Source organism: Somniosus microcephalus, chromosome 3, assembly GCF_052327205.1.
Source record: "Somniosus microcephalus isolate GS21.2 chromosome 3, FLI_Smic_1.0, whole genome shotgun sequence".
Taxonomy (NCBI): domain Eukaryota; kingdom Metazoa; phylum Chordata; class Chondrichthyes; order Squaliformes; family Somniosidae; genus Somniosus; species Somniosus microcephalus.
In genome coordinates this window covers 344,472,553-344,484,973 of record NC_140989.1, presented here as the reverse complement: position 1 = coordinate 344,484,973, position 12,421 = coordinate 344,472,553, and the positions used below count along the sequence as shown (strand labels likewise).

The 12,421-nt window shown below is 44.7% G+C and overlaps 1 long non-coding RNA gene across 1 annotated transcript; it reads left to right on the top strand.

Annotated features, from left to right (window-relative positions):
- The first annotated feature begins 1,243 nt into the window (after positions 1-1,243).
- Positions 1,244-7,209, top strand: LOC147122295 (uncharacterized). The gene is made up of 2 exons (XR_015077721.1): positions 1,244-1,534; positions 6,607-7,209. It is a non-coding gene; the product is annotated as an uncharacterized LOC147122295 (long non-coding RNA).
- Positions 7,210-12,421: the final 5,212 nt, after the last annotated feature.

Here is a 12,421-nt window from a genome sequence, read left to right as displayed (position 1 = left end):
ATCTCGAGTGCACAGTTGAAATGGAACTGTTGTGCTGGTAGAAATAGAAAGGCAGCTGTGTGTTTGCAAGTTCCAACCAGGGTCAAAGTGAAGTCTTCAAGCTTTTTCTACTTCCTGCTGGGTGGCCCAGTGGGGAACGATGCTCGCAGGAGGCACCTCTTGGGCGTGCAGCTGGTGATTTTCTGTCCTGGAATTTCCCACTAGGAGTGCTGCTCCCTGATGGGAATGCCAGGTTGCAGAATCGCTCCACATGAGTATAGTAGCATAGTGGTTATGTGACTGGACTAGTAATCCAGAGGACCTCGACTAACGATCTGGAGACGTGAATTCAAATCACCACCACCAGTCTGACCTCATTACCTCTCTCACCATTGACAGATCGCTTCTGTCATCTCTACTTCACCTGCCATCTATTCCATTATACTCTCTCACCTTGGTCCTCAGAATCCTACCACGATCAGCCCCAACACTAGCAGCACCAGGCACACCAACAACACCACCACCAACCTTCTCCGCAATCAACTGGTGCTGCATAGGACAGAGGGCATCAGCACCCGACCACATTGTTGCTCGGGGGGCCAGGGATGGCCTCACCATGGCCAGATTTACTTCACTTGATGCTGCACACCCTGGCTGCCACATGATGCGCCAGGTTAACACCACCCCACACCAACACCATAAAGCATCCCTCCAATGCCCAAGCCATTCCTTTCACACTCATCACCATTGCGAGGGGTACCGTTAATATTCACCATTCACTGCAACTCACTAAGCCACTTCCAAAGGTGCACACAAAGCTGTCCAAATTGTTGAAAATAAAGGTTTCAATGTTTGACACTACATTAACAGAAACTTTACATGAACTTTGCATAAAACACCCAAGTGCCTACCTTTGTGTGTTGTTAGTTGGTATGATTGCACTAGGATGAGGGTGAGTGTGAGGGGTAGCTAGTGAGATGGGGATGTGATAATGTAGATAGAGATGGATGGGTGAAGGTCCAAAGTAAGTTGGTGTGAGTAAGGATGTGCAGGAGTAGGGTAGGGAAGGCAGAGTGACGGGGATGTGATGAGTGGCACAGCAAGATGAGGTTGAGTGTGGCTTTGTACTAATGTTTTGTGATCTACTGAAATCATTCGAACGTTTGTGGCACTGCACCCAGGTCCTCCTGACCACATCCCTGCTTGTGTCCTCCTGTGCAATGTGTAACCAGGCTGTGTTGATCTCCTGGGGAGGTCTCTTCTACCTATGGGAAGGGAAGAGGACCTCCCTGCGTGCTGTGACTCCCTCCATAAGCATATGGAGGGAGTCATGGGAGAGCCTGGGTGCAGCCCTGTGCCTTTGTGCAGTTATTGCCTGATGACGCGTCCTCAAATGATGTCACCAGACCCACTTCCTCTAATTGGCCCGGGAAACGCGCTGGGCGGGCTTAACAAGCCCCATCAAGGGAAATTCATTTCACAGAGCGGGATGGAGCCCGCAGCGAGGCCGGGACCCCCCCCCGCTACCGACGTCGCCCTCCATGGACCCGCCGAGGTTAGTAAAATCCCAGCATTAGAGTTAGGTAGAAAAACTGACGTCAATTTTGGAAGGAAAGACTGGTTGTAGCACAGAAGTTTCTCTGCAGTTAAGGCTGAGCAAAGGGTGACACAAAAGAGAGGTGCTGCAGCACCACCACTGACGGCAGGGTGTAATTACAAAGTGACAAGTTCACATCGGCAGTTTCCATTCGAAATGTGGGCACGGGAATTTATAATGGGGGATAAACTGACAAAATGGTGACAAAAACATGACAACAAGAAATAAGCTTTTGTCAACAAGAAGTGCGAGCAGACATAGAATGTTTTAATATATTATATACTTTAATATTGCGCATATTTTGGTGGAAAGTTAAAAATATCTCCAATCTTTTGTTGTTTCTCACAGAATGAAGTATTACAATGCCGCGAACTGGTGGGCGAGTAGGGCGGGGGGACGGGCTTGTAGTTACAGTGTGACAAGTTTCCATCGGCAACTTCAATTAAAATGTGGCCATTTGAATTTATAATAGAAATAATTGATTCAAAAGTGCGACAAAAACGTAAGAAGAAGAGAGGTTTTGTAGACAGTTTAATATATTACTAGTCAATCTCTCGTGGCATTGCACATGCAGAGTCAAGACCAAGTGTAGTGTTCAGGTGAAGTGAGGTCAGAGGGTGGGGATAATTAGATCAGGGTGCACGGGCATAACTTGATTTCCATTTTAGGTCATGCATTCGGTCCTCATTTTTATATAATGCTTTGATCTTGTATTGTTATTTATAGTTAACGAGCAAGATGGTACTGCAATTGGTTGGAGAGCAGGAGATTCTTTGCAATACCAGCTGGGGCACTACAGTGCCACCAGTGGTGAATGGATGTAATTACACTATGATATATCTGCATCCATTATAAATGTGGACGTTGGAAGTGTACTTGGACTCTCAAACATTCCTCACTAACAAGGTCAATGTAAAATACCTTAGTAAAGCAGGACGGATCGATTTATGGTTTAGTACTCACGATGCATAACTATGCGCTCACAATCATGATATATGCTCCCATTGCATGAGTGTCAGCAGGCTATTTGACCTCACTCCATATCCACTCACTCATACTTACAGGAGAAGCTATAGGATAGTGACTTTCTTCTCCCCAACTCAGGAGGCCGAGGTGAAGTGTAACCTGCTTACTGCACGCCAGCTGAGATCAGCTCGCTCAGCGTAGACCGGGGATTGAACCTGGGGCCTTCAACTACACACCGGCTCAACCATCAGGGAGCCCAGAAGACTGCAAAGGAAATTTGCTACTCAGAAATGTATAAAAGATGTCCAGTTAAATTAGTTGTGGCTGTATTTGGAGACAAAAGCAGCAGACAGCTGTGTGCAGTTTAAGTATAGATTGAACTGTAGCAGAGGTGCAGTGTACATTTTAATTTTAGTTCAGCAAATTAATTTTAATTCCCTCCCAATTAACCCTATCCATCTGAGTGTCTTAAACTTGTGGGTGTTTAATTGGTCTTGCATTGCTAAATTTAGGACAGTAAAGTTAATTAAACCTTCACAGAAAGCAGGAAGATTTTCTGTGATGGAAATATTGCTTGTGCGCAGTTTATAATCTTGCCTGCTTGTTTGTTAACCTTTCTCACTGACCTAACAAAACGAGCAGTTTTTATTTTAGAACTCTAGTGGAAAAAACATATAAAATCAGAAAATGCTGCAGAAAATGCTGCAAATACACAACAGGCCTGTCAGCTTCTGTAGAGAAGACACAGGTTAATGATTCCGGTACAGACCCTGCTTTGGAACTCAGATGTGAGTTCCCACAAAGGATCTCTAGCTGAAATGTTAACCTGTAAAATGGGCGATATCGGATCAGCCGCCCATTATACACCCAGCCTGATTATCCTTTCCATTGAAGTCATCAGTGAAACTTGAGCTGAAAATCTAGGTCGCTGTACCTTTGTCTGTCCCTTTCTCTTTCTCTTGCTCTGCCTTTTGCTCTCTCCCTCAACGTGACATGCTTTTTGAAATAAAAATGAATAGCTTTTATTTCAAAGTTTGGTTGTGAATTCATCATCCAGTTTCTATTCAAATCATTTTCAAAAACACACAATCTAAAATATTATTATACTCAAAGCCACTGAGAAAAATAAATGATAAATTGTTCATAATTTGCACACAGACAAAAGCTACAACAGGTATAATCTGTATAATCAGTATAATCTGTCACATTTGAAGTGTAGGTCTGTCTTTCCCCCTCTCTCTCACACCACACACACCCTCTCTTCTTTAGAAAACACTCGAATAGAATACTTGAATAAAGCTTTTGAAATTTGTCCTTGAGCTCTTCTTCAAATAATTTTGAAAAGCAACCAAGTTATCAATGCTGGCAGCTGAAGAAAATCATTTTGGTTACTGAAAAAAGTTGAGGAATGGTGCATACTGCACATGGTCAGACTGCAGGATCTGTGTTCACCTGACGCAGTAAAAGCTCTGAGCAAAAATTTCAAGTCCAATCCCAAGCTTTTGGGAAAGGGTGAGGCGTTCAGGTAAAACTTTAATGAAGGTATTAAGGGGGAAAATTTGGTATCAACCATTTTGGGGCGCTAACGTCGCCTGGGCGCTAACTTTAGTGGCCGGTGCTAATTAACGCCGGCGACCGCAAAATGAGTTTTAGCGCTCCGAGAGGGAAGTGCAGCGCTAAATCAAGCGCTCCACTTCCTACTTAGGGCGCTAACGTCGGAGAGTGGGGCGGAGACTTCAGCAGCGCCGCACACTGGGCCGTGCAGCGCTTCCGCATTCAAAAACTCTTTCCCTCCCTTAAAGGGAATGGCCATCGCTGCAGGCTCTGCAATTAAAAAGCACCAAACCTGGACCACCAAGGTAGCCGCGATCCCGTGCGATCAGCCCGGCACTCAAGCAGAGTGCTGGGCTGATCGATCGCGGGCAGGAACCTGCGAAAAAACAAAGTTACGTTTTTTTTTTTACTTACCTTGTCCACCTCGCCTTTAATCATCGCCCCCGAAGCGGCTGGCCACCCGATGCACGCCTCCTGGAGCTGTTGGTGTTTTCGACCGGCGCTGCTGCAGGGGGCGGAAGTCAATTTCGGGTCCGGGGCGCTACCGGGGCGATGCGCACGGTGATGATGTCATGATCTCTGGGCGAAGGAGATCGAGGCGCAACACTGCAGCGCTGCCGCAAAACTCCTGCTGCATATGGCAGGAGTCGATGTCAGCAGCGCGCCTGGTCACAAAGCCATTTGCACCCCGTTAGCACCCCCCAGAGGAGCTAATGGGAGGCGCAAAGGCATCCAATTTCACCCCTTAAACGACAATTCATTAGTTAAATGTAATCATGCTATTGTGAAATATGTAAAACTTTGATGCTTTTATTTTGCTTATTTACGTTAGACATTAAAAATGTCAGTTACTGAGAAAAAATGGCAGTCAAAACTTTTACCAAAAAGCATCTTGAGCGATTCAGTTGGTTCAACTTTTGTTTTTTCTTTCAATTCTTTGATTGGTAGGTTCTCCAGACTGGTCATTCTTCATTGATTGTCTTCGTACTTCCTTAGTAGTTTATGATTGGCAATTTTCTAGCCACTTTCCTTGCTTTTGATTCATACGTTCCCTACCTACTTCAGTTCTGATTTGCTGCTGTTTTAATTTCAGCCAGTTAATAAAGTCTGATTTCCGAAGTGTGACTGTAACAGAAATGACATGGTAGGAAAAGTGTTACACAAGAGGGATTGCTTGCAGATGCAACACTTTTAATCTATTGTTAGCCGATCTCCCATGGCACTGCAATTGGGGAGTCCAGACCAGGTGTAGTCTTAAGGTGAAGAGGGGTTAGAGAATGAGGGATAATTGCACCACAATGCATAGAAGTAATTCAGTCCTCATTTTAAAAGCCATACATTCTGTCCTTATTTTTAGATCCATTACACATTCCTTGCATGAAAGAACTTTCATTTATATCGTACCTTTCATGAACCCAGGACATCCCAAAGTGCTTCACAGCAAATAAAGTACTTTTGAAGTGTAGCCACTGTTGTAATGTAGGGAAGCACGGCAGCCAATTTGTGGACAACAAGGTCCCACAATTAGCAATGATCCCTTTAAATAAAACGAAATGACCAAATAATCAGTTTTATCAATGTTCCGTTGTGGGATAAAAATTGGCCAGGACATTGGGAGAACTCCACAGCTCTTCTTCGAATAGTGCCATTGGATCTTTTATGTCCACCTGAGAGGGAAGACGGGTCTTCAGTTGAACGTCTCATCTGAAAGACGGCACCTCCGACAGTCCCTCAGTATTGCACTGAGGTGTCAGCCTAGATTTTTGTGCTCAAGTCTTGGGAGTGGAACTTGAATCCACAAATTTATGACTCAGAGGCAAGAGTGCTAACTGTTGAGCTAAGGCTGATATTTATAATGGAAACAGCCTCTGTAAACATGTCACCGTGTCATTACACCCTCCTGTCATTTTGGACAATGCCCCTTTAAAAAAAAAGCACAATTTTCGAAGATTTGAAAATTTAAAATGCTTTCAGGGATAATTTGACTAAATAGATACGGATTGAGCAAAGTTAGATTTATGCATATATATTTCCATATACAAAGTTGATCTGCTCTACCATTGAGCAGGTAAACACCAGAAATGGCTGTCATAGATAATTCAGCTTGTATTCAAGCTGTGACTATTTCTTTTAGAAAATAATTTAAATGTAAATTATCTTTTCACTCCAATGTAATCATTTTGCATTTTGCCATACAATTTGAAGATCCATTTGGGTAAAAATAGAACACAGCCCTTTAAACCTGCAGATATAAAAGATCAGACATGCCAGAAGGACAGCATGAAGCCATTTGGAGAGACAGTCCGAGATAACTATTAATTTTGGCAAACCGTTGTCCACCTGCTTCATGCCATCCCTGAAGTTGCTATAAATTGAAACGATTTACCAAGTCAAAGAACTGATTGAGATTTTCAAACCTATTTAATAAACTCAGCCTTTTACATGCAAAACAATAACGATGTTTCATTCTTACGTTGCACCGTCTGAAAAAAGATGTTTTATCTTTGCAGTTGATGATTTACAAGGAGAAGGGATAACAACACTAGGCCTGATCTTCTTCCTTTTGGAATACAAAGTTGAACCTTCAAACGCTACCATGCACTTCCTTCAATTACTCATTACAGAATTGTTTCGAGATTGTATCTGAACTGACTGCAGGAATGATGTATAGTGTGTGTATCGATTAAAATAATGCATATTTTTCTCAGGAACGCTGTTTACTTTCTGCATTCATCGAATTAATCAGAGCTCTAAGCCTCTAACAATCCATTGCTTTCAAAGATACGTCCAATATACTTAATGACTGTTATACATTTAAAGGTTCAAAATGAAAGAATTGTACTTTTTCGATGGCTTATTTTGAGACCGGCCACAAGCTGCTGTTCCAGTTATTAAGCTTGAGTAAATTAAATGAAAAAATGAAGTGTAGTGCCTGCGTGTTGAGATGAGAACTTGTTATATAAATCCAGAGCTGAAACTGCTGCAATTATAAGCTTTAGTGTCAACACTTGTTGTGGGTTTAAATCCGATTACAGCCACATTGCCTGAAGCGTTCGGAAATTATGCAATTCTGGAAAAATGAGAATAAAATCTTTTAAAACTTTAGGACAAAAGCTTTTACTTTACAATTTCTCCTGCTGCATGTCACATGAACCTATTTATACTTTAGACCATGCTTTTGAGACATTACAACCCAATGCCAGCATCAAGCACTCTCGGGTTATACAGTCAGAGGTAGAGTGAAGCTCCCTCTACTCTGCCTTCTCAATGTGCCTCGGTTTCAACTGCATGAGAACGCCCCCTACTCTACTATTGTGGCATTGTTCCACTTCCCACACCAGTCATCTATTCCGGCTCTGAGTGAGATTTCCAGTTAGTGCTGAATTAAGGAGAGGTTTATACTATGGCTATTAGCAACTGGATTGAGACTGCCCCAAACTTAGATAACTTTCATCCCATCAAGCCCAGGTCTCAGTGCCGAGAGCCCCAGAGATCATTTCAAGATGGTGGTCACTATTGGGAGCTAAATAACAACAGAAAATGCTGGAAAAACTCAGCAGGCCAGGCAACATCCGTGGAGAGAAAATAGAGTCAACGTTTCGGGTGAAAACCCTTAGTCTATTTCATTCCTTGTGCTTCTTTAGTCTTGACAAAGAGGCCAGGCTGGGAGAGGACAAAAGAAGTGAAGAGACATTAAGAGGTATTCAAAACGAGACGAGATGGTGATCGGACTAGTGGAGACAGAAGACGGCTCTAGATTAGGTGTGAAATGCGCTGGCAGAATGGGAGATCGCTGCCATGTGGGAGAGAAAAAAAAGAGAAAGGGGGGGGGAAAGGCCAAAACAAAGGGGTGGATAAAAAATATAAGTAAAAATGTAATAGGGGCCAAGGTTATGATCTGAAATTGTTGAACTCGATATTGAGTCCGGAAGGCTGTAAAGTGCCTAATCGGAAGATGAGGTGCTGTTCCTTGAGTTTACGGTGAGCTTCCGTGGAACAATGCAAGAGGTTGAGGATGGTGAGGTCCGAGTGGGAATGGGGCGGTGAATTAAAATGACAGGCGACTGGAAGCTCGGGGTCACCCTTACGGACTGAACGGAGGTGTTCCGCAAAGCGGTCACCCAATCTGCGTTTGGTCTCCCCAATGTAGAGGGGACCACATCGTGAGCAGCGAATACAGTATACTAGATTGCAAGAAGTACAAGTAAATCGCTGTTTCACCTGGAAGGGGTGTTTGGGGCCCTGGACAGTGGGAAGGGGGGGGGAGGTATAAGGGCAGGTGTTACTATTGGGATGGAGATGAGCTCTGTAACACTGAAGGTATTGCGCGTCAGAAATGCTTGCAGAAAATTTCAAACTCCTTCTGAATGATGCGCACTCCCCTCATACATCAGTCTGCACATTCCTCATGAGGCCTTTCAAATCTTGCTCCCTGCTCAGATTACATTTTAACTTTTTTTTTACATTTATTCATGGGATATGGGCATCGCTGGCAAGGCCAGCATTTATTGCCCATCCCTAATTGCCCTTGAGAAGGTGGTGGTGAGCTGCCTTCTTGAACCGCTGCAGTCCATCTTTATATTAAAGATGGTGCATTCTAATTAATTTAACTCACTTTTTTAACTTCAAAAATCCCCTCCCCAAAAAAAATTGAGGCAGTTTATATGAGGTTGGCTACTATTGTAACTTGAATCAGCCCAATATTGGGCAGGGACAAGACCCACTATAGACTCAGACAGTGAATATGCAATCATTGGCCAAGTGTATTGAAAACACGCTAATAATGTACTAAAAGAACAAGACAATCTAGTAAAAGGAAAAGTTTGAGGTCATTCATTCGTTTGCTGTTTGTGGGACCATGCTGTGTGCGAATTGGCTGCTGTGTTTGCCTGAAAAACAACAGTGACTACACTTTGAAAGTAATCCATTTGTTGTAAAGCTCTTTCAGGTGTCCCACTAAGGCACTTGTTATGCTTCAGGATTTCAGACTAAGTAGCCATGGGGGACCTTGGAGTGATATGTGTTAAAAATGCTATTATTGAGCCAGACTTAGCTCTCAAGGGGGTAAATGCATAGGGCAGCAGGGCTGGCAGGTGTATATTAGATATTAGATGGGGCACCTGAACCTTCAGACGTTCTGTGCATTTGTTTTCCGTGTGTACCTGAAGGAAGTGGTGAGTGCATATATCTGGGTGCTGTGATGTCTCTGTGCCCCAGTCAGGAGCTCAAAGCAAGGGTTGTCCACTCTGGGGCAGCTTTGGCAGTAATCTTCAGCAGTAATATTTCTGCTGCCTGGCCTCTCTGCAAACAGATGTTTATTCAGTACGCCATTGATTGCATATTCACTGCCTACACCGGCTATAGGATTACAATGTTAGTCGGAAAGAGCGGGGGAGTGGGACTAATTGGATAGCTTTTCCAAAGAGCCGGCACAGACCCGATGGGCCGCATGGCCTCCTTCTGTGCTGTATGATTCTATGTAGCTGTGTTGCATGGAAAGAGCATCGTTGCATAGTGAACTTTTGAAAGTTTACAGTTATAACAAACAATGTACAGTAGATATGTTTGTAAAATAATTGAACAGTAGATTCTGTGGTACTGTGCGCTGAGAGAGTAGGTGCTCAACAGGCTGGAGGGTGGGGGGGGCGGGGCGGTGGGTGATGGAGGTGCGGAGGGAGAAGTGATGCGTGTTTGCAGAACTGAGAGAGCAGATCCTGTGCCCATTTCCCACAAGGCTGTAATTCAGTAGTCTGCTGCTTTTTGTGAGCTGAAGGGCTTGTGCCTGTTTCATGCCTTAGATTTGATACAAAAATATTTAAATGAAGTATTCTGCAACTTTTGCTCTGGGTTTGCTCATTTCCTTGTGTGCCCATTTGGAATGGGAGCAGGAGCAGTCCAGCCTGGAGTTTCTATATTTGGTGTATTTTAGTGGATTTTAGACAGACTCAAATGGAAGAGTGCTATTTTCACTCGGGTTACTGAGCTCAGCTCATTAATGTAGCTTCGGATTCAGACAAGTGTAGGAAGCACTCTAATGGTTGGACAAATTGTGTCTAAGTGAAACTTAAAGGGATGGGGCTAATTAAAGGGGAGTGTCAGCAGGCTACCAAAACTCCTGAAAGCATCTGAAGCTTTCGAACAGCCTCAAAAAGCATCCAAACGCATTATCAACTTTTCCTAAGGTTGCGGAGGCATTTGATTAAAAGAGAGAAAGAAAAATGAAGGAAGAGAAAAGCGAAGGCGCAGGCATGAGCCTGCAGATAGGTGACGAATCATCCCAGCACCTGGGCCCCTGTCTGATGGTTCTTGAAGTGTAGGTGGTGTTGCATAAGGTGATTGCATGGAGGGTGTAGTGTATGTACCTTTAAGACAGAACTACTTTTACAGCTCCTGTATACTGTAGTACCGGCAGTGACCACACCTTGCGCATGCCTCTGTACCCCCAGTCTTGAGACTACCCTCCTCCAGTAAATACCTGTTATTGTTAAGTTACAGCATCCGTGTGGTTATTGAAAAACATCATACTCTCAGAATCACGGATCTAACAGTGGCAACGAGTGTCGATTTGAATCTACCTGCAACTCTGCATTTCCCTTCGAGGATTCACTCCAGGAGGGCGGTGTAAGAAAGTCGAGGCCAAGAACACGGGCGTCGACCACGAGCAACCGCCCAGTCGTCCGGCAGAGAGTGAACATCGCAGGGGAGGCTGTGGAGAGCCGGGCTTGGTTCCCCAGCCACGATGATCAGCAAGAGACTGACGACAGGTCCAGCGCAGACCCTTCCCGGACAGCGGCGGCTGGAGCCGACCGATGGCGGAGAGAAAGCCGAGCAGCGTCGACGGGGTAAGACAGAGAGTGAAGCGCACAGGGCGCAGCCGGGGGTTGAAAACCGAGCGGCGTCGAGAGAAAAAAACAAAACAAAAACAAACCGGAGAGAGAGAGGGTAAAGCAACAGCCGGGTTCAGGACCGAGCGGCGTCGAGGAAAAAAAAAAAAGAACGCGCAGAGCACAGCCAGGGCTCAAGGGCTGAACAGTGTCTGCGGGGAGAAGAAGGGAGAGCGTGGGAGACGCCATTGAGCCGCGGAGAAGAAGGAAGAGCGCGGGAGACGCCATTTTTGAAGCCGCAGCGGAGAAGAAGGGCGAGTGCGGGAAGGAAGGAAAGCGTGGGAGACGCCATTTTGTGCCAGCGGAGAAGAAGGGGAAGCGCGGGAGACGCCATTTTTGACAGTTAAATCACACCCAGGGATGCCGAAGAGTGGCAGTATCTCTACGTTCGACAATGAAGTCGAAGATTGGGCGACATATGTGGAACGTATTGAGGTGTACTGCAGGGCGAATGAAGTGCCAGATGCTAGGAAAGCACTGGTTTTGTTAAATTCCATGGGGCAAAAAATTATGGGTTACTGCGAAATCTAATAACCCCAGAGAAGCCGGTGAACAAGAATTTCGAAAGCATAGTAGAAATCCTACAGGGCCACTTAAACCCCACACCGCTGCTGATAGCAGAATGATTTAAGTTCCATAAAAGGAACCAACACAAAGACGAAAACAATGCGGAGTACCTAACGGAACTGCGCAAGCTATCGAAACACTGCCAGTTTGGAGCGGGACTAGCAGATACGTTAAGGGACAAGTTTGTGTGTGGGCTACAAAGTGAAGAAGCCATTTCTGGGTTCCTATCAGAAAAGGATCTTAAGCTGGACAAGGCTTTCAGTATGGCAGTATCACACGAAGCAGCCGCAAGGGGCGCTGCAGAGATACAACGGAGACCGCAAGAATATGGCACCAATGAAATGTCCTATGGAACAGGGAAGTGCTATCGCTGCGGCAGAACAACACATGACCAGAAGGATTGTTGGTTCAAGGACCAAGTGTGCAGACAGTGTGGAAAAGCAGGACACATAGCAAGAGTCTGCAGGTCTGGGAAGAAAACCAACAGTCAGAAATCTCCACAGGAGAAGTACAAAAAGGTACACCAGGTGATGGACAGTAGTTCAGACGAACAGAAAAGTGACACAGACTCCGGAAGCAAGGAGCTGGGTTGTCTGAAACTACATAAGGTAACCAAAATGGAGGATCACCAGACTATCTGGGTTACACTCAAGATAGACGGAGTCCAAGTGAAAATGGAATTGGACACAGGATCAGCCCTAACAGTCATAAACCAAAGGGACTACAAGCGGCTATTTTCACATATACCCTTGAAAGCTACAGAGATTGTCTTGAAGACGTACACGGGGCAAAAAGTCTACCCCAAAGGAAAAATAAGGATGAAAGTGATATATAAAGGCCAGGAAATACCTAAAACGGATATATATGTATTGCC